The 22,077-nt window shown below is 49.3% G+C and overlaps 1 long non-coding RNA gene across 1 annotated transcript in view; it reads right to left on the bottom strand.

Annotated features, from left to right (window-relative positions):
• LOC138266671 (uncharacterized) overlaps positions 1-20,678 on the bottom strand; it is an 88,361-nt gene extending 67,683 nt beyond the window's left edge. Inside the window, exon 1 of the long non-coding RNA XR_011199609.1 lies at positions 20,580-20,678. This is a non-coding gene — a long non-coding RNA (uncharacterized lncRNA). The remainder of the gene's footprint in view (positions 1-20,579) is intronic.
• Between the last annotated feature and the right edge of the window lie 1,399 nt (positions 20,679-22,077).

Raw genomic sequence — 22,077 nt, 5'->3', positions numbered from 1 at the left:
GTGAATGCCAAGTATCCTTGCTTGTGCAAGATGCCTTTATCTTGAGGAATAGCAGCATTCCATATGTGAAGTCTCAACTCCAGAGGCACTGGGTGTGGCCAATAGGTGAGCTCATGGTCCACACCCAGTTGATGTAGGTATATGGTTGTGGGTTTGGCACTAAGGGTGAGTGTGTGGCTAACAGGTATCCCTCGATATTTACAGGTGACTCTGGTTACCCCAACCTCTCATGGCTACTGACCCTAGTGCGGAATGCCAGGACAAGGGCAGAAGAACGTTACAATAAGGAAGATGGGCGAACAAGGAGGATAATTGAGAGAACCTTTGGCCTCCCAAAGGCTAGATTCCGGTGTCTCCATCTGACAGGTGGATCCCTGTACTACTCACCCAAGAAGGTGTGCCAGATCATCGCTGCATGTTGCACAACCTGGCCCTGAGATGCCAGGTGCCTTTTCTGCAGGAGGATGAGCCTGGAGATGGTCTTGTGGCAGCGGTGGAGCCTGTGGACAATGACGAAGAGAAGGCAGAGGAAGAAGATGTGGATAACAGACGTACACTCATTCAACAGTACTTCCAGTGACACACAGGTAAGACACTGTAACTTCACCTTCCATTGCAGTTTTGTGTTTGACTTGAACATGGCAGCCTGATTTCCCTACGTCTATGGCCACTTACTGTACCCTTTGGCATCTCTATTTTCAGATCTCTGTGCCCCACTCTGGGTCCTGGTGTGTTTACTGCTGCCCACTAAAGGTTATACCTATGTTAATATTACAGTAGATTAGAAATGCAATGTTTACAGCTTGTTAAACGAATACATATTTCAATCAACTGACAGACTCCATAGTTGTATTTGTTCCAAGGGTTTTTATTTAGGTGCAAGTGGAGGGGGTATTGCAATGGGCTGGGTAGCTGATGGAGGAAAGTCCAGGGTAGAGTCCAGTCTATTTGTATCACAGGTGCATTGTCCAAGGAGGCATAGGAAGGGGAGCAATGGCAGTTCAAGGTGGACAGGGTGAGAGTGTGGGACACCAAGGTAACAATCAGGAGAGTCTTATTTCCTGGCGGGAGTCTTGGCAATGTTCTCTGGCTTCTGCCTTGATTGCAGGGACGGTTTGCGGGGTGGTTCTCCTTCTGCAGTGGGTGGGGTGCTTGTAGCCTGTTGGTCCTGTGGCGGGGCCTCCTGTCCACTAGAGCCGGCAGAGGTGGAGGGCTGTTCTTCTGTGTGGCTAGTGTCAGGGGCCCGTTAGTGTGCCACTGCCTCCCTCATGGTGTTGGCCATGTCAGCCAGCACCCCTGCAATGGTGACCAGGGTGGATGGATGTCTTTCAGGTCCTCCCTGATCCCCAGGTACTATCCCTCCTGCAGCCGCTGGGTCTCCTGCAACTTGTACAGTATCTGGCCCATGTCTCCTGGGAATGGTGGTATGCTCCCAGGATCCCTGCAAGTGCCTCGTGGAGAGTGGGTTCCCTGGGCCTGTCCTCCCCCTGTCGCACAGCAGTCCTCCCAGCTTCCCTGTTGTCCTGTGCCTCTGTCCCCTGAACTGTGTGCCAACTGCCACTGACCCCAGGTCAGATTGTCTTGGGTTTGTGGGGTTGCCGAGGGTCCCTGTAGTGGTAGACACACTGCTGATTGACGTGTCCTGGGGACAGAGGTATGGGCCAGCTTGGTGGGTGTTTTGCTGGTGTTTCCTGAGGGGGGAGGCTCTGTGGTGGACTGGGACTGTGGCAGTGTGGGGGAGGAGGTGGGGGTCCACCGCCAGTCCTCAGTACGGCTACCTGGTGTCTTGCAACCACAGAACGCACCTTCCCCGTAGGTCGTTCCAACTCTTCCTGATGTCATCCCTTGTTCTGGGGTGCTGTCCCACAGCATTGACCCTGTCCACGACTCTCCGCCATAGCTCCATCTTCCTAGCAATAGACGTCTGCTGCACCTGTGATCCGAATAGCTGTGGCTCTACCCGGATGATTTCCTCTACCATGACCCTTAGCTCCTCCTCCGAGAACCTGGGGTGTCTTTGGGGTGCCATGGGTGTAGTGTGAGTGGTATGTGTGAGGGTGTTTGGGGTGATGTGTTGGGATGTGTGATGTGAGGTGCGTAGATGGTGTATGGGGGATGGTGTTATGTGGCTCAGATTCAGTGGGTGCTCCTGGCTTGTCTCTCTCTCAGTTGTCAAATTCTTTGGGTCGTAAAGGGTTGTGGGTGATGTGGGTGTGTGTTTTATAGTGTTGTGGGTGTGGGGGTTTGGTGTGTGTATGTGTGTCAGGTGTGTGTAGTTTGAATTGTCCAATGTGGAGTTGTTTTGTTAGTGTGTGTGTATTATGAGCGCAGCAGTCTGTACCGCCAATGGTTTACCACGGTTGAATGACCGCCGCAGTGATTCATGGGTTATGATGCTGTGGGCGTATTTCTGTTGGCGTAACGGTGTGGGTTTTGGTACTGCCAGTTTATCACTGACCTTTGGGCTGGCGGACTTGTGTGGGTGTCTGTATAGTGGCGGATTTCTCTGTGTGGGTCATAATACCCGTATCGGTATACCGCCGCGGTCATGGTATGTTGGCGCCCGTCAGCACGGCGGTAGGCGGCATTTACCGCCAATGTTGTAATGAGGGCCACTATCTCCAGTTCTGCACTTTTCACCTACAAATCATTAATTTCAGGTCTGTTAGTCTAAATAATTCAGTGCAAGTAGAACAAGACTACAGCACCCAAAATGCACTAGACTATCACCCATAACTCCAGGACTGGAAACAATGTTCCCAATAACCTGAAGGGAGGTAACCCTGCGGGAGAGGTGGGGTGGAGATAATGATGCACTGAAGTCATACTTCTCAAAGGTGTAGTGGTGTATTGCACGGCCTGGCAGCTCACAGGCGCAACATCTGTCAGACGATATTGATGACACAATACTGTTGCTCTCCATAGGAGAAGTGTATCAAAGCAGCCATGTGCTCCTCTAAATATCCTCTTCGCCACATCAAACCCTAAAGTGCGTTTTGTGTACAGCGTATGTGCTTGGTTGCATACTACAGTGTAATGGCTATTTAAAATATGCAAAACATTTTAAGCTCAGCTTTGGGATCAGCTCTACCTTGAATGCTAGTCTGGACTGTTGCTCTTCCTCTGTAAGGTTTAGAGTTAGACAGGACCTTCTTATTTTACTAAAAGCATATGTATAACTTATTGGATTGTAGGGGCTTTCGCCGGCCGCCTTCAACCATTTAGTCTGTGATTGTGTCATTTGCATTATTCTTCTGTCTACTACGGCATACAACACAGGGCATTGGCTAACTTTACTGCGAGTGATGGCATTCTGTCCTTTCACAGGGGACACCCCCCCACACAAAGTCCTTTTTCAGACCAAAAAATGTTGTTGCTTTTAGTTAATTTTTTGGGAGATTAAAGAGGATCCAGCATGTTCCTCAACATTAACGTTTTGCAAGAGCCATAACAAAATAAAACAAAACAAGCACTTACAAAGCCAAAATGCTGGAGGGCAATGCCAGACCCTTGCTTTGTCCATGCTTGTTACAAGCAATCCATCAATCAATCGGGGATTTGTAGAGCGTGGCTATTCATCCGTGAGGGTCTCAAGGCGATGGGGGAGGAAGGGAGAGGCTGATGAGGATCAGTCAAAGAGCCAGGTCTTGAGGTCCTTCCTGAACTGAGATAGGGTGGGAGATTGCCTGAGGTGGATGGGGAGGGTGTTCCAGGTCTTGGCGGTGATGTGGGAGAAGGATCTTCCTCCGGCTGTGGTTTTCCGGATAGGGGGGGACCTTGGCAAGGGCCTGATCGGCGGAGCAGAGTTGTATGGTGGGAGTGTAGAAGGAGAGTCTGTGGTTGAGGTAGGCTGGTCCGGCATCCTGTACGGCTTTGTAGGCGTGGGTCAGGAGCTTGAAGGTGATTCTCTTGTCGATAGGCAACCAGTGAAGGTCTCTCAGAAGGGCGGAGGTGTGGCTGTGTCGCGTAGCGTTCTTGATGAGACGGGCAGAGGCGTTCTGGATGCGTTGTAGTCTTTTCTGGGTCTTGGTGGTGGTTCCAGCGTAGAGAGCATTGCCGTAGTCGAGACGCCTGCTGACAAGGGCCTGGGTGATTGTCCTTTTGGCTTCGGTGGGGATCCACTTGTAGATTTTTCAAAGCATGCGCAGGGTATGGAAGCAACCCGATGAGACTCCCCTCACTTGTTGTTCCACTGAAAGCGATGAGCCTAAGATGATGCTGAGGTTGCGGGTGTGGTTGGTGGGGGTGTTTCCAAGGGCAGAGGGCCACCAGGACTCGTTCCAGGTGGAGGGTGTGGAGCCCAGGATGAGGACTTCTGTTTCGTCCGAGTTCAGTTTGAGGCAACAATCTTTCATCCAGGCAGCAACTGCTTTCTTTCCTTTGTGGAAATTGTTTTTGGCGGTAGTCGGGTTGTTGGTGAGGGAGATTATCAGTTGGGTGTCGTCGGCGTAGGAGACGATGTTGAGTGCGTAGCTACTGACGATGGCGGCTAGTGGAGTCATGTAGAGATTGAAGAGGGTGGGGCTCAGGGAGGATCCTTGAGGGGTGCCGCAGCTGATCTTGGTGGCTTCCGAGAGAAAGGGAGGAGTCGGACACCCTGTGTTCTGCCAGTGAGGAATGAGGAGAGCCACTGTAGTCTTGGATGCCGGCGTCCTGGAGGAGGGTGTGTAGCGTGTCGTGTGAGAGTGTGTTGCAGGCGGCAGAATGGTCCAGGAGGATGAGAGCGACGGTGTTGCCTCAGTCGAGAAGGGTGCGGATGTCGTCTGTGGCAGCAAGGAGGGCGGTCTCAGTGCTATGGTTGCTTCTGAATCCTGACTGGGAGGGGTCCAGGATGTTGCAGGCTTCCAGGAAGTTGGTGAGTTGTTTGTTGACTGCCTTCTCAATAACTTTGGCTGAAAAGGGGAGCAGGGAGATGGGCCGGTAGCTCTTGAGGTCTGTCGGGTCGGCTGTGGGTTTCTTCAGTAGAGGGTTGATCTCTGCGTGTTTCCAACTCTCTGTGAAGGTGGCAGTTTTGAAGGAGCGGTTGATGGTATGCTGGAGTTTCGGTGCAATAATGTTGCTGGCTTTGTTGAAGATGTGGTGAGGGCAGGGGTCGTGGGAGCTCCTGAGTGAATGGTTGCTATGATGTTGCGGGTCTCTGTGTCGGTGAGGAGGAGGAGGAGGGTGGGGTGATGCTTCGGACGACGGGCTGGTGGTGACAGTCGTGAGGGGACCCTGAGTGGTGAAGCTGTCGTAAATGTCTGCGATTTTGCAATGGAAGTAGTTGGCAAGGTTTTCGCAGAGTTCTTGCGACTGGGGATGTCGGTAGAGTTGGAGTTGGGGTTGGTGAACTCTTTGATGACGGTGAAAAGTTCCTTGTTGTTGTGGGCGCTTTTATTGATGCATTGTTGCAGGGCGAGTCTTTTGGTGGTCCTAATCAGCTGGTGGTGATGTTTGACTGTGTTTTTGAAGGTTTCATGATTTGCGGGGGTCTTGTCGGTGCGCCATTTCCGCTCTAGACATCTGCAGATCTGTTTTGATCCTTTGAGTGCAGGGTGAACCAGTTTGCTTTCCTGCCCGTGCTTCTGTAGTGGGGTGTTTTGAGGGGGGCAAGGGTATTGGTGCAGTTGATGATTCATTCGTGGAGGTTGTGTGCGGCAGTGTTAGCGGCGTCGTCGGCTTGGGGGTGTGTTGCATTGAGGCTGGCGGTGAGCTGGGCTTTCATGACCTTGTTCCAATTTCTACAGGGAAATTGGACAGTGTGGTGTCATCCGATGGGTTTGTTGAAGGTGAAGTGAATACAGTGGTCGGTCCACTGAAGTTTGGTGGTGTAGGTGTCGGAGACGTGATTGCTGGTGGAGAAAATGGGGTCCAGAGTGTGACCGGCCGAATGAGTGAGTGTGGTGACAAGTTGCTTGAGTCCGAGGTTGGTGCGGTTTTCGATCAGGGTGGTGGAGTCGCTGTTGTTTGAGTTTTCCAGGTGGAAGTTGAGGTCCCCAATAGGATGTCGTTTTTGGATGTAAGAGCATGGGTGGAGGCTAGGTCAGCGATGGCGTTGCAGAATGCGGGGCGGGTGCCTGGCAGCCTGTAGATGAGTGTGCCCAGCAGAGTGGTGTTAGGGTTGTTTCCAATCTGGAAGTGGAAGAGTTCCATGTTGGTTGTGGAGTCTTCGGTGCTGGTGGATAGTCGTAGGGGCTCTTTGTGGACGATGGCGATTCCTCCCCTGAGGTGGTTTGTGCAGTCTCTGCGGATGATCTTGTAGCTGTCTGGGATAGCGATGGCGATGTCTGGAGCCGAGGAGGGGTTAAGGAATGTTTCCATGAGGAAGACGACATCCGGGGATGTGGTGTCGATGAGGTTCCAGAGTTCAATGGCGTGCCTGTGGATGGAGCGAGTGTTGATCAGGATACATCTGAGACTGTGTTCTGCTTTGTGGGTCCTCGGGGTGGGCTTGAGTGACGGAGGCTGGTGAATTTGCAGTGAAGACAGGTGAAGGGTCCCTTGGTGTTGCCTGGAGGTGCCTGCTTGCAGTTGTTGTGTCCTTGGTTGAGTGCGATGAGTGCTGCTGGTGTGTAGCGGTGGTGGGTGAGAGGTCCAGGGGTCCTGGTGCTGGTCGCAGTCGGGGACAGATGGACGCAGACGGGCTTGCTTACGCGCTTTTGGGTTGCCAGGGATGCAGCCGCACAGCAACTGCCATTAAGTAGGAAGGGGGGGGGAGGAGAGGACAGCTGGAAGGCAGGAGCAGGAACGGCACGAAAAAGGGGGGCTGGGCCGTGGGGTCAGCAGCGGCGGGGAGAATGTCAGAGAGGAGGGGGACGGGCCACAGGGGCAGGAGCGGCAGGGAGAATACAAAAGAGGAGAGAGAGAGAATGAGAGGAGTGAGGGGAAAAACAAGGAAAGGAGCACAGAAAGAGAAAAAGCATAGAAACAGCACAGTAAAAGAAAAAAGGGAAAGAGGCAGTGAAGGAGGAAAGCACCGAAGGAAAAGGCACCAAAACAGCACACTGAAGAAGAAAAAGGAGGAGAAAAGAGAAAGAGGCAGAGGGCAGCCTAGCAGAAGAGCAGCGCTCTCCCACTAGGCACCAGGGATGAGGCGCAGGCAGAAGCCTGCGGGTGGAGGAGGGCCTTGAACTTCTGACAGAGGTCAGAGTTTGAGTCAGGAAGGGCTTCCACTTGCAGGTGGAGCTATTCGGAGGCAGAGCAGTTCACTGACCAGGCCAGTGACGTTGCAGATATAAATACTGGGAATGCTGTAGCTACGGTTGCCACCCAGGTTTTTTACCAGCATGACTTTTGTTTTAATGTCCTGGCCAGTACACACATTAGGGAATCACATAAAGGCGGTACTTTACCCCTCATCAGTACATACTTTAACAGTAAATATATGTAGGAAGTTGGCTATGTATATACTATTTCAAAGTAAGAAATAGTGTGCACAGAGTCCAAGGGTTCCCCTTAGAGGTAAGATAGTGGCAAAAAGAGATCATTCTAATGCTCTATTTTGTGGTAGTGTGGTCGAGCAGTAGGCTTATCAGAGGGTAGTGTTAAGCATTTGTTGTATACACACAGGCAATAAATGAGGAACACACACTGAAAGACAAATTCCAGGCCAATAGGATTTTATATAGTAAAATATATTTTCTTAGTTTATTTTTAAGAACCACAGGTTCAAGATTTACAAGAATACTTCAAATGAAAGGTATTTCACTCAGGTATTCTAGGAACTTTGAACAATCACAATAGCATGTACAGTTTTGACAAAAATGGCAATAGGCTATTTTAAAAGTGGACACACTACAAAAATCAACAGTTCCTGGGGGAGGTAAGTAAATGTTAAGTTCACAGGTAAGTAAAACACTTACAGGGTTCAAAGTTGGGTCCAAGGTAGCCCACCGTTGGGGGTTCAAGGCAACCCCAAAGTTACCACACCAGCAGCTCAGGGCCGGTCAGGTGCAGAGGTCAAAATGGTGCCCAAAACACATAGGCTTCAATGGAAATAGGGGTGCCTCGGTTCCAGTCTGCCAGCAGGTAAGTACCCGCGCGTTCGGAGGGCAGACCACGGGGTTTTGGAGGACACCGGGGGGGACACAAGCAGGCACAGAAAGTACACCCTCAGTGGCACAGGGGCGGCCGCGTGCAGAGTGCAAACAGGCGTCAGGTTTCAGATAGGAATCAATGGGGAGACCCAGGGGTCTCTTCAACGATGCAGGCAGGCACAGCGGGGGGCTCCTCGGGGTACCCACCATCTGGGCTAGGCAGAGGGTCACCTGGGGATCGCTCCTGCACTGGAGTTCGGTTCCTTCAGGTCTTGGGGGCTGCGGGTGCAGTGTTGGTTCCAGGTGTCGGGTTCCTTGTAGCAGGCAGTTGCAGTCAGGGGGAGCCTCTGGATTTCCTCTGCAGGCGTCGCTGTGGGGGATCAGGGGGGTCAGCTCTGGCTACTCACGGGCTCGCAGTCGCCGGGGAGTCCTCCTTGTAGTGTTAGTTTTCCGCAGGTCGAGCCGGGGGCGTCGGGTGCAAATTGGAAAGTCCCACGCTTCCAGCGGGAAACGTGTGGTCTTTAAAAGTTGCTTCCTTGTTGCAGAAAGTTGCAGTTTCTTGAACAGGGCCGTTGTTCTCGGGAACTTCTTGGTCCTTTAGATGCAGGGTAGTCCTCTGAGGCTTCAGGGGTCGCTGGACCCTGTTGGATGCATCGCTGTTGCAGTTTTCTTCAAAGTAGGGAGACAGGCCAGTGGGGCTGGGGCCAAATCAGTTGTCGTCTCCGTCTTCACTGCAGGGCTTCAGGTCAGCAGTCCTTCTTCTTCTTTAGGTTGCAGGAATCTATCTTCCTCGGCTCTGGGAGCCCCTAAATACTGAATTTAGGGGTGTGTTTAGGTATGAGAGGGCAGTAGCCAATGGCTACTGGCCCTGAGGGTGGCTACACCCTCTTTGTGCCTCCTCCCGGTGGGGAGGGGGGCACATCCCTAATCCTATTGGGGGAATCCTCCTTCTACAAGATGGAGGATTTCTAAAAGTAAGAGTCATTTCAGCTCAGGACACCTTAGGGGCTGTCCTGACTGGGGAGTGACTCCTCCTTATTTTCCTCATTATCTCCTCCAGCCTTGCCGCCAAAAGTGGGGGCAGTGGCCGGAGGGGCAGGCATCTCCACTAGCTGGGATGCCCTGTGGCGCTGTAACAAAGGGGGTGAGCCTTTGAGGCTCACCACCAGGTGTTACAGTTCCTGCAGGGGGAGGTGAGAAGCACCTTCACCCAGTACAGGCTTTGTTCATGGCCACAGAGTGACAAAGGCACTCTCCTCATGTGGCCAGCAACATGTCTGGTGTGTGGCAGGCTGGCAAAAACTAGTCAGCCCAAACTGGAAGTCGGGTATGTTTTCAGGGGGCATCTCTAAGATGCCCTCTGGGTGTATTTTACAATAAAGTGCACACTGGCATCAGTGTGCATTTATTGTGCTGAGACGTTTGATACCAAACTTTCCAGTTTTCAGTGTAGCAATTATGGTGCTGTGGAGTTCGTGTATGACAGACTCCCAGACCATATACTCTTATAGCTACCCTGCACTTACAATATCTAAGGTTTTGTTTAGATACTGTAGGGGCATAGTGCTCATGCACATATGCCCTCACCTGTGGTATAGTGCACCCTGCCTTAGTGCTGTAAGGCCTGCTAGAGGGGTGACTTACCTATGCCTTACCTATGCCACAGCCTATGAGGTTGGCATGGCACTCTGAGGGGAGTGCTATGTCGACTTAGTCATTTTCTCCCCACAGCACACACAAGCTGGCAAGCAGTGTGTATGTGCTGAGTGAGGGGTCCCCAGGGTGGCATAAGACATGCTGCAGCCCTTAGAGACCTTCCCTGGCATCAGGGCCCTTGATACCAGTTACAAGGGGCTTACCTGGGTGCCAGGGTTGGCCTATTGTGGAGACAAAGGTACAGTTTAGGGAAAGAACACTGGTGCTGGGGCCCGGTTAGCAGGGTCCCAGCACACTTTCAAATCATAACTTGGCATCAGCAAAGGCAAAAAGTCAGGGGTAACCATGCCAAGGAGGCATTTCCTTACACAACCCCCCAAACGAATGAGACTAACCTTTCCCAAGAGAGCCTTCATTGTCTAAGTGGAAGAACCTGGAAAGGCCATCTGCATTGGCATGGGCAGTCCCAGGTCTGTGTTCCACTATAAAGTCCATTCCCTGTAGGGAGATGGGCCACCTCAACAGTCTAGGATTTTCACCTTTCATTTGCATTAGCCATCTGAGAGGTCTGTGGTCAATCTGAACTACAAAGTGACTACCAAAGAGGTATGGTCTCAGCTTCTTCAGGGACCAGACCACAGCAAAGGCCTCCCTCTCAATGGCACTCCAACGCTGTTCCCTGGGGAGTAACCTCCTGCTAATTAAAGCAACAGGCTGGTCAAGGCCATCATCATCATTTGTTTGGGACAGAACTGTCCCTATCCCATGTTCAGAGGCATCAGTCTGCACAATGAACTGCTTGGAGTAATTTGGAGCTTTGAGAACTGGTGCTGTGCATAGCTTGCCTCAGGGTGTCAAAGGCCTGTTGCATTCTACAGTCTAATTTATCTTCTTGGGCATTTTCTTAGAGGTAAGTTCTGTGAGGGGTGTCACTATGGATCCATATCCCTTCACAAACCTCCTATAGTAACCAGTCAAGCCAAGGAATGCCCTGACTTGAGTCTGGGTTTTTGGAGCTACCCAGTCCAGAATAGTCTGGATCTTGGGTTGGAGTGCCTGAACTTGGCCTCCACCTACATGGTGTCCCAAGTAAACCACAGTGCCCTGCCCTATCTGACATTTGGATGCCTTGTTAGAGAGGCCTGCTGCTTGCAGGGCCTGCAAACCCTTCAGGTGTACCAGTTGATCCTGCCAGCTGGAGCTAAAGACAGCAATATCATCAAGATAAGCTGCACTAAAGGACTCCAAGTCAGCAAGGCCTTGATTCACCAACCTTTGGAAGGTGGCAGGGGCATTCTTTAAGCCAAAGGGCATCACAGTAAACTGATAGTGCCCATCAGGTGTAGAGAATGCTGTCTTTTCTTTTGCTCCTGGTGCCATTTTTATTTGCCAGTACCCTGCTGACAAGTCAAAGGTACTCAAGTATTTGGCAGCACCCAATTTACCAATTAACTCATCTGCCCTTGGAATGGGATGGGCATCTGTCTTTGTGACAGAATTAAGTCCTCTATAGTCCACACAAAACCTCATCTCTCTCTTACCATCTTTTGTGTGAGGTTTGGGGACTAAGACCACTGGGCTAGCCCAGGGACTGTCAGAGTGCTCAATGACTCCCAATTCCAGCATCTTGTGGACTTCCAGTTTGATGCTTTCCTTAACTTGGTCAGACTGTCTAAAAATTTTGTTTTTGACAGGCATGCTGTCTCCTGTGTCCACATCATGGGTACACAGGTGTGTCTGACCAGGGGTTAGGGAAAAGTGCTCAGCAAACTGTTGTAGGACTTGCCTACAGTCAGCTTGCTGTTGGCCAGAGAGGGTGTCAGAATAGATCACTCCATCTACTCAGCCATCTTTAGGGTCAGTGGAGACGAGATCAGGGAGAGGTTCACTCTCAGCTTCATGGTCCTCATCTGTAACCATTAACATGTTTACATCTGCCCTGTCATGAAAGAGTTTGAGGCAGTTCACCCTTTTGGGGGTCCTGCTAGTGCCTAGGTCTACCGGGTAGGTGACCTGACTCTTTCTCTCTAGCACTGGGTAAGGGCCACTCCATCTGTCCTGAAGTGCCCTGGGAGCCACAGGCTCCAGAACCCACACTTTCTGCCCTGGCTGAAACTCAACCATAGCAGCCTTTTGGTCATACCACATCTTCTGGAGTTGTTGGCTGGCCTCAAGGTTTTTACTTGCCTTTTCCATGTACTCTGCCATCCTGGAACGTATGCCTAGTACATAGACCACTATATCTTGCTTAGACTCATGAAGAGGTCTCTCCCAGCCTTCTTTCACAAGAGCTAGTGGTCCCCTTACAGGATGGCCAAACAGAAGTTCAAAGGGGGAAAACCCTACTCCCTTCTGAGGCACCTCTCTGTAGGCGAAAAGCAGACATGGCAAGAGGACATCCCATCTCTTTTTGAGCTTTTCCGGGAGCCCCATGATCATGCCCTTCAATGTCTTGTTGAATCTTTCCACAAGACCATTGGTTTGTGGATGGTATGGTGTGGTGAATTTGTAAGTCACCCCGCACCCATTCCACAAGTGTTTAAGGTATGCTGACATGAAGTTGGTACCTCTGTCAGAAACCACCTCCTTAGGAAATCCCACTCTGGTAAAGATACCAATGAGTGCTTTGGCTACTGTAGGGGCAGTAGTGGGCCTAAGGGGAATTGCTCCAGGGTACCTAGTAGCATGATCCACTACTACTAGGATATACTAATTCCCTGAGGCAGTGGGAGGTTCAAGTGGACCCACTATGTCCACTCCCACTCTTTCAAAGGGGACCCCCACCACTGGAAGTGGAATGAGGGGGGCCTTTGGATGGCCACCTGTCTTACCACTGGCTTGAAAGGTGGTACAGGAGGCACAAAACTCATTTACTTTTTGGGACATGTTGGGCCAATAGAAATGGTTGACAACCTCTCCCAAGTCTTGGTTTGTCCCAAATGCCCAGCAAGTGGAATGTCATGGGCTAAGGTCAGAATGAACTCCCTAAACCCCTGAGGTACTACCACTCTCCTAGTGGCACCAGGTTTGGGATCTCTTGCCTCAGTGTAAAGGAGTCCATCTTCCCAATAGACCCTGTGTGTTCCACTGACTTTTCCTTTTGTTTCCTCAGCAGCTTGCTGCCTAAGGCCTTCAAGAGAGGGACAGGTTTCTTGCCCCTTACACAGCTGTTCCCTTGTGGGTCCCCCTGGGCCTAAGAGTTCAACCTGATAAGGTTCCAACTCCATGGGCTCAGTTCCCTCAGAGGGCAGAACTTCTTCCTGGGAAGAGAGGTTCTTTTTCCTTTGCTGTGTTGAAGCTGGTTGCCCTGTCTTCTTTCCTTTTCTCTTGGAGGGTTGGGCCATTCTTCCAGGCTCCAACACCTCTTTTTCACCCTGAGCCTTGCACTGTGCCCTTGTCTTGACACACACCAGTTCAGGGATACCCAGCATTGCTGCATCGGTTTTGAGTTCTACCTCAGCCCATGCTGAGGACTCCAGGTCATTTCCAAGCAAACAGTCTACAGGGATATTTGAGGACACCACCACCTGTTTCAGGCCAGTGACCCCTCCCCATTCTAAAGTTACCATAGCCATGGGATGTACTTTAGTCTGAATGTCAGCGTTGGTGATTGGATACGTTTGTCCAGTCAGGTATTGTCCTGGGGAAACCAGTTTGTCTGTCACCATTGTGACACTGGCACCTGTATCCCTCAGGGCTTCTACGCTAGTCCCATTAATCAAGAGTTGCTGCCTGTATTTTTGCATATTAGGGGGCCAGGCAGCTAGTGTGGCTAAGTCCACCCCACCCTCAGAAACTAATGTAGCTTCAGTGTGAACCCTGGTTTGCTCTGGGCACACTGTTGATCCCACCTGGAGACTGGCTATTCCAGTGCTAACTGCAGTAGTAGTAGAAGTGGAACCTTTCTTGGGACAGGCCTTGTCTCCAGTTTGGTGTCCATGCTGATTACAGCTACGACACCAGGCCTTTTGGGGATCGAAGTTTTTACCCTTGTATCCAAATGAGGATTGTGAAGAGGATTTGGACCCTCCTTCCTGAGCAGGCTTTTGGGGCCCTGTAAAAGACTCTTTACTTTTACCCTTGGATGTCTCAACACTCTTCCCCTGGGGAGTCTTTGTGACCCCTTTCTTTTGGTCACCCCCTGTGGAAGTCTTGGTCACCCTAGTCTTGACCCAATGGTCTGCCTTCTTTCCCAATTCTTGGAGAGAAATTGGACCTAGGTCTACCAGATGCTGATGCAGTTTATCATTTAAACAATTACTTGAAAGGTGTTCTTTCATAAACAGATTGTACAGCCCATCGTAATCATTTACACCACTGCCATTAATCCAACCATCCAGTGTTTTGACTGAGAGGTCAACAAAATCAACCCATGTCTGGCTCGAGGATTTTTGAGCCCCCCTGAACCTAATCCTGTACTCCTCAAATGAGAATCCAAAGCCCTCAATCAGGGTAGCCTTCATGAGGTCACAGGATTCTGCATCTTTTCCAGAGAGTGTGAGGAGTCTATCCCAACACTTTCCAGTGAACATTTCCCAAAGGAGAGCACCCCAGTGAGATTTGTTTACTTTTTTGGTTGCACAAGCCCTCTCAAAAGCTGTGAACCATTTGGTGATGTTATCACCAACTTCATATTTTGTTACAATCCCTTTGGTTTTTTTTAGCATGTCAGTAGTATCTCTGACCCTATTTAAGTTGCTGCCACCATTGATGGGAGCTAAACCCATCTCTTGTCTTTCCCTTTCTATGGCTAGGAGCTGTCTCTCCAAGCCAATCTTTTGGCCATCCTGGCTAACAGGAGGTCATCTTCATTGAGACTGCCCTCAATGCTTCCAGAGCTGTTGGACTCCCCTGTGGGAGAAGCAGCATCTCTGACTATCACTTGTGGAGTCAGGGTTGGAGGAACCCTGGTCTCCCTAACTAGGAGTGGAGGGGGAAAATGTTCCTCCACTTCACTAGCTTCATCTCTGTAAGGGTATCTTCAGAGGGGTTGTCTCTAGCAAACTCTGCCAAGAGCTCCTGGAGCTGTACTTTGGTAGGGTTTGATCCAGTTTTTATTTTTTTGATTCTGCAGAGAGTCCTTAACTCTGACATCGTAAGATGCAGGTAAGGTGTGAGGTTGAGCTCCACCGTTTCTCTTCTGCAGTAGACATTATTTCTCTAAAAGTTGGGATACTTTTTAAGAATCTAAAACTATCTTTAGAACTTAATCCAAACTTTTACAAAACTTTTAAACTCTAAAAGAAATGCTAACAGGGACTAACACACGGCCCTAGCAGGACTTTTAAAAATTTAGGAAAATAGCTCATATTTCAAAAATCTGTTTCTAATGACAATTCTTGGAATTTTAGTTGTGTGATCAGGTATTGGCTGAGTAGTCCAGCAAATGCAAAGTCTTGTACCCCACCACTGATGCACCAATGTAGGAAGTTGGCTCTGTATATACTATTTCAAAGTAAGAAATAGTGTGCACAGAGTCCATGGGTTCCCCTTAGAGGTAAGATAGTGGCAAAAGGAGATAATTCTAATGCTCTACTTTGTGGTAGTGTGGTCGAGCAATAGGCTTATCAGAGGGTAGTGTTAAGCATTTGTTGTACACACACAGGCAATAAATGAGGAACACACACTCAAAGACAAATTCCAGGCCAATACGTTTTTATATAGAAAAATATATTTTCTTAGTTTATTTTTAAGAACCACAGGTTCAAGATTTACAAGTAATACTTCAAATGAAAGGTATTTCACTCAGGTATTCTAGGAACTTTGAATAATCACAATAGCATGTACAGTTTTGAAAAAAATGGCAATAGGCTATTTTAAAAGTGGACACACTACAAAAATCAACAGTTCCTGGGGGAGGAAAGTAAATGTTAAGTTCACAGGTAAGTAAAACACTTACAGGGTTCAAAGTTGGGTCCAAGGTAGCCCACCGTTGGGGGTTCAAGGCAACCCCAAAGTTACCACACCAGCAGCTCAGGGCCGGTCAGGTGCAGAGGTCAAAGTGGTGCCCAAAACACATAGGCTTCAATGGAAATAGGGGTGCCCCGGTTCCAGTCTGCCAGCAGGTAAGTACCTACGTCTTCGGAGGGCAGACCAGGGGGGTTTTGTAGGGCACCGGAAGGGACACAAGCAGGCACAGAAAGTACACCCTCAGCGGCACAGGGGCAGCCGGGTGCAGAGTGCAAACAGGCGTCGGGTTTCAGATAGGAATCAATGGGGAGACCCGGGGGTCTCTTCAACGATACAGGCAGGCACAGGGGGGCTCCTCGGGGTAGCCACCACCTGGTCTAGGCAGAGGGTCGCCTGGGGGTCGCTCCTGCACTGGAGTTGAGTTCCTTTAGGTTCTGAGGGCTACGGGTGCAGTGTTGGTTCCAGGCATTGGGTTCCTTGTAGCAGGCAGTCGCGGTCAGGGGAGCCTCTGGATTTCCTCTGCAGGCGTCGCTGTGGGGGGTCAGGGGGGTCAACTCTGGCTACTCACGGGCTCGCAGTCCCCGGGGAGTCCTCCCTGTAGTGTTAGTTTTCCGTAGGTTGAGCCTGGGGTGTCAGGTGCAGAGTGGAAAGTCTCACGCTTCCGGCGGGAAACGTGTGGTCTTTAAAAATTGCTTCTTTGTTGCAGAAAGTTGCAGTTTCGTGAACAGGGCCCCTGTTCTCAGGAGCTTCTTGGTCCTTTAGATGCAGGGTTGTCCTCTGAGGCTTAAGCGGTCGCCGGACCCTATTGGATGTGTCGCTGTTGCAGTTTTCTTTGAAGTAGGGAGACAGGCCAGTGGGGCTGGAGCCAAATCAGTTGTTGTTTCCGTCTTCACTGCAGGGCTTCAGGTCAGCAGTCCTTCTTCTTCTTTAGGTTGCAGGAATCTATCTTCCTCGGTTCTGGGAGCCCCTAAATACTGAATTTAGGGGTGTATTTAGCACCCTCTTTGTGCCTCCTCCCGGTGGGGAGGGGGGCATATCCCTAATCCTATTGGGGGAATGCTCCTTCTACAAGATGGAGGATTTCTAAAAGTAAGAGTCATCTCAGCTCAGGACACCTTAGGGGCTGTCCTGACTGGGGAGTGACTCCTCCTTGTTTTCCTTATTATCTCCTCCAGCCTTGCCGCCAAAAGTGGGGGCAGTGGCCGGAGGGGCAGGCATCTCCACTAGCTGGGATGCCCTGTGGCGCTGTAACAAAGGGGTGAGCCTTTGAGGCTCACCGCCAGGTGTTACAGTTCCTGCAGGGGGAGGTGAGAAGCACCTTCACCCAGTACAGGCTTTGTTCCTGGCCACAGAGTGACAAAGGCACTCTCCCCAAGTGGCCAGCAACATGTCTGGTGTGTGGCAGGCTGGCAAAAACTAGTCAGCCCACACTGCAAGTTCGGTATGTTTTCAGGGTATGTTCTCTAAGATCCCCTCTGGGTGTATTTTATAATAAAGTGCACACTGGCATCAGTGTGCATTTATTGTGCTGAGAAGTTTGATACCAAACTTCCCAGTTTTCAGTGTAGCCATTATGGTGCTGTGGAGTTCGTGTTTGACAGACTCCCAGACCATATACTCTTATAGCTACCCTGCACTTGCAATATCTAAGGTTTTGTTTAGATACTGTAGGGGCATAGTGCTCATGCACATATGCCCTCACCTGTGGTATATTGCACCCTGCCTTAGGGCTGTAAAGCCTGCTAGAGGGGTGACTTACCTATGCCACAGGCAGTGTGAGGTTGGCATGGCACTCTGAGAGGAGTGCCATGTCGACTTAGTCATTTTCTCCCCATCAGCACTCACAAGCTGGCAAGCAGTGTGTATGTGCTGAGTGAGGGGTCCCCAGGGTGGCATAAGACATGCAGTAGCCCTTAGAGACCTTCCCTGGCATCAGGGCCCTTGGTATCAGGGGTACCAGTTACAAGGGACTTACCTGGGTGCCAGGGTTGTGCCAATTGTGGAGACAAAGGTACAGTTTAGGGAAAGAACACTGGTGCTGGGGCCTGGTTAGCAGCATCCCAGCACACTTTCAAATCATAACCTGGCATCAGCAAAGGTAAAAAGTCAGGGGGTAACCATGACAAGGAGGCATTTCCTTACAATATATGAAGAAACCACTTTAAAATATGTTCTGCAGCTGCCTTTATAATCGCTGTCTGATAATGAATGCAAAAAAACAGAAACAGGTAACAAAAAATGATTATAATGTTACCAGACCAGCAGGTCTAGTAACTTGAATAATCTACTCTACTTATTTTTAATGTGCTTGACCCATTAGCTGGTCACAACGTGTGTGATCCTAGGTAACAAGTTTATTTCACTGAGCCACCTTTTTCTACATTATCTATGAGAGCACCTTCAAATACCTGTGTTCAGCATGTGACTGTACAAAACAAAACACTTTTCTTTAAGAGACTAAACGTTTGCTCCAAGCACTAAAGAATCTAACCAACATATTGGGTACACATGGTCCATGACTTGCCTCTTAGTTCCCTAATAGCATTGTCATCAGGGCCGGCAAGGAAGGTTCCTCAGTTCGTGTTTAAAAACTCTCACTTTTAATAAATATATTACTAAAGTCTGAGGCGGTAACATACTGTCATTTACAGGCAGCACATTTTTCTTTGAAACAGCCACAAACTTCCCACTGACATACAGTTTTACTGAAAAAACCTATTTACCATACAAAGGATAATGGCCCTCATTCCAACCCTGGGGCCACGGAAGCACCGCCAACAGGCTGGCGGTGCTTCAGTGCCCATTCTGACCGTGGCGGTAAAGCCGCGGTCAGAAAAGGGGATCCAGCGGTTTCCCGCCGGATTACCCCTGGCTGGGCTGAATCTCCATGGCGGCGCTGCTTGCAGCGCAGCCATGGAGATTCCGACCCCCTTCCCGCCATCCTGTTTCTGGCGGTTTTTACCGCCAGGAACAGGATGGCGGGAATGGGTGTCGTGGGGCCCCTGGGGGCCCCTGCACTGCCCATGCCACTGACATTCGGAGCCGGCTTCATTGTTGTAGGGCCTTTCCCGCTGGGCCGGTGGGTGCTCCTTTGGCGGGCGCCCGCCGGCCCAGCGGGAAAGCCAGAATGGCATCAGCGGTCTTCTGACCGCGGAGCGGCCATTTGGCGGTGACCGCATGGCGGGCGGCGACCACCGCCCGCCGCGGTCAGAATGACCGCCAATGTATGGAAATCAGGTTTTAGCAAAAGCACATCACCAAGTTGATCTGATTTGGTTTTGATTCTAATAAAATCTTTGCTTCCATCACAAAAAAATGTGCTTTTCAAAATGCTGATATATTTTAAACTACGTAAACAGTTAATTTCCAAGCTATTTAAATGTGTGTTGGGAAAAATCTGACACTCTACAGTCTGTCATTTCAAACTCCCTGTACCACAACAAGATTGTCAGACAGTTCATTTTACAAAATCCTCTAACTTTGAAACAGATAAGTAAACACAGATCTCCGGGATTAAAGGAAACAAATAAGCATCACTTTGTAGTAAAACATTGTTGGAAAATGTCCCTCTCTGAGGGGTCACCCCAAGCTTTTTGCCTTCCTCTTTCTCCCTTTCTGACCTAATTTTTGTTGGTGTTAATACTCTGGACACTTTACAGTTGTTGACAAGTGCTAAAGTGCATATGCTCTCTCCCTAAATACATGGTAACATTAGCTCTTACCAATTAGCATATTTAATTTACTTGTAAGTCCCTAGTAAAGTGCACTACATGTGCCCAGGGCCTGTAAATTAAATGTTAGTAGTGGGCCTTCAGCACTGATTGTGCCACCCACATAAGTAGCCCCTTAACCATGTCTCAGGTCTGCAATTGCAAGGCCTGTGGGGGCAGTTTCACTGCCACTTCAACTTAGCATTTAAAACTACTTGCCAAGCCTTTAACTCCCCTTTTTTCTACATTATTGTCACCCCTAAGGTAGGCCCTAGGTATCCCATAGGGTAGGGTGCTAGGGTGCTATCTATGTAAAAGACAGGAAATTTACTTATGTGTTTTACATGTCCTGGTAGTGAAAAACTCACATATTTGTTTCTCACTACTGTGAGGCCTGCTCCTCTCATAGGTGAGCATTAGTACTGCCCTTATATACTTATAAGTGGTAGATTATGATCTGAAAGAACTAACCCTGTCATGTTTAGTATGGTCAGAATGGTAATGGAAAATCCTACTTACCGATGAAGCTGGATTTAATATTACTATTTTAGAAATACTACTTTTAGAAAGTGGGCATTTCTTTACACTTACTGCCTTCTGTGCCTTGCAGCATGTCTCCAATCCACATCTTGGCGGTGCTGTTTGTTAGGTCCCCTTGTGCATTCCACCCAGACAGCCATAAACACAGGACACTCAGTCACATCTGCATTCTGAATGGGTCTCCCTGGGCAGGAAGGGTGAAGGGGCTCTCACTTACACTTCAAAGACCAGTGGCCTGACCCCATACAAATGACTGATAACCCCCACAGGGATCCTGGCAGCCAGGGCTGGTTTGAAAGGGGAACTTGTGCACTTCAAAACACCTCTTTGAAGTTTCCCCCACTTCAAAGGCATTTTTGGGTTAATATACTGGGTCAGTGACCCTCCCAAATTAGACACTTCTTGATCTACATCTGGACTCTGTCAGAGGGACTGCCTGGCTGCCCAAAGGACGCATCTGGACTGCTTTGCTGAAAAGAACTTCTGCTCTGCTTGTTGCCATGCTGCCTGCTGGCCCCTGACTCTGCTGGTAGGACTCTGCCTTCTCCACAAGTGCTCTCCAGCTGCTTAGATTGAGCTTGCCTACTGTTCTGAAGTCTCAGGGCCAAAAAGACTTCACCAAAGAGAAGAAACTCCCTGTGCGTCTGAAGATTAACGCAACACCTGAAGAAATCGACGCAGTGTCTTGTCACAGCTGAAAAATCGCTTCATCGCCTACTGGATCGACGCAGCACCTGCTCCTTCTTACCAGTGCATCAAGGATTTTCAGTGCATTGTCCCTGGGCGTCAAAATATCCAATCGCAGTGAGAAACAAAGGCTGCACTCCTGGAAATCGATGAATCACCTGCCAGCATGGAAAGAAACAACGCATTATCTGTGCCGCACCGGAAAATCTGGCGCGGGGCCTTATTTTTCAACACATCTGATCCTCTACGGCCCCCGTGCATCGATCTGTTTGACGCATCCCAGGTAATTGTGTTAAAAGGATACAACCACTGATTCTTAAGGATTGCAACTCATTTAAACTTTTAGAAAGTAATATCTTGACCTGTGCATATTGGATTTTTGTAGTTTGTATCTTATTTTATTCAGATAAATATTATCTATTTTCCTAAACTGGTGTATAGTACTTTTTGTGTTGTTTTCACTGTTACTGTATGAGTTATTGCACAAATACTTTACACATTACCTTCCAAATTACGCCGCTCTGCTCTGTGCCAAGCTACCAGTGGGTGAGCATAGGATAATTTGGATTGTGTTGTGACTTACCCTGATTAGGGTTGTGGTCCCTACTTGAAGGGTGTATACCTTTGTCAACTAGAGACCCAATTTCTAACAAACATATTCTGACATTTGTCCTCGGTCTTTGGATACACAGCGAATGTGACAACATAAAAACAAGATTTAAAGGGCATTTTAATTGCTTATTCACTTTCAGAATTAACAGACTACCTGCCTGTTGCCAGCCCGTAGTAGATCCCAAACATAGTGCTGCCTGATAAAACCTACCTCACCACTTTCTGTACGGGCGAGTAGATTTTCCGAAGCATGAAAGAATACAGACCACTTTATGTATTCTATTGAATTATCTTTTGCATAATCCTAAAGCGTGTTCAAAATGCTATTTTTTGTCCTCTGGGAAAGGGGGGCATCCCTAGCTTTAGTCGCCTGTCTATTTCTGAGTCGCTGTTTCCTGACCCTTTCGGTCATTCCTACTTCAACACGGTTATATCAAAGAACCAGCTTCATTAAAGATTCTTTCGAGCTCTGCTTATGTGAGCTACTGTGGTGAACGGAGAGGTTAAACTGACAGCCATGTTGAAGTACTAGAGATTCGTCATTGCTAACACATCTAAACTCGAATTAAAAGAAAACGATTTGAGAACATCGAAGCTTGCTTAGCGTTGTAGGAAACAGGAGTGTTTCCCACTAAGCTCGCACCTTAAAAGTGGATTTATGACGACCGATCTACGTTGAAAGAAAACAGAGATCGTGAGCAGATTGCGAGGCGAGTGTGCCCGAAACGTCTAGGTAAACTGGAGAAGAGACTCACTTATGGCAGAAAAATAGGAAGGCGCCAATAATAATCTCTGGCTGTTTAAAATTGCAATAATGGTGGGTCGAACCTGTTAGCTCTATTTCGGAGAGCGATATTTACCTAGCAAGTGCAGAGCCCTATACAACTGCTGATTGGCCGGTGTCAAACAGACCCTATACAACTACTGATTGGCCGGTGTGAAACAGA

Source organism: Pleurodeles waltl, chromosome 11 (genome assembly GCF_031143425.1).
Source record: "Pleurodeles waltl isolate 20211129_DDA chromosome 11, aPleWal1.hap1.20221129, whole genome shotgun sequence".
Taxonomy (NCBI): Eukaryota; Metazoa; Chordata; class Amphibia; order Caudata; family Salamandridae; genus Pleurodeles; species Pleurodeles waltl.
This window is presented reverse-complemented; position numbering and strand designations above follow the sequence as displayed.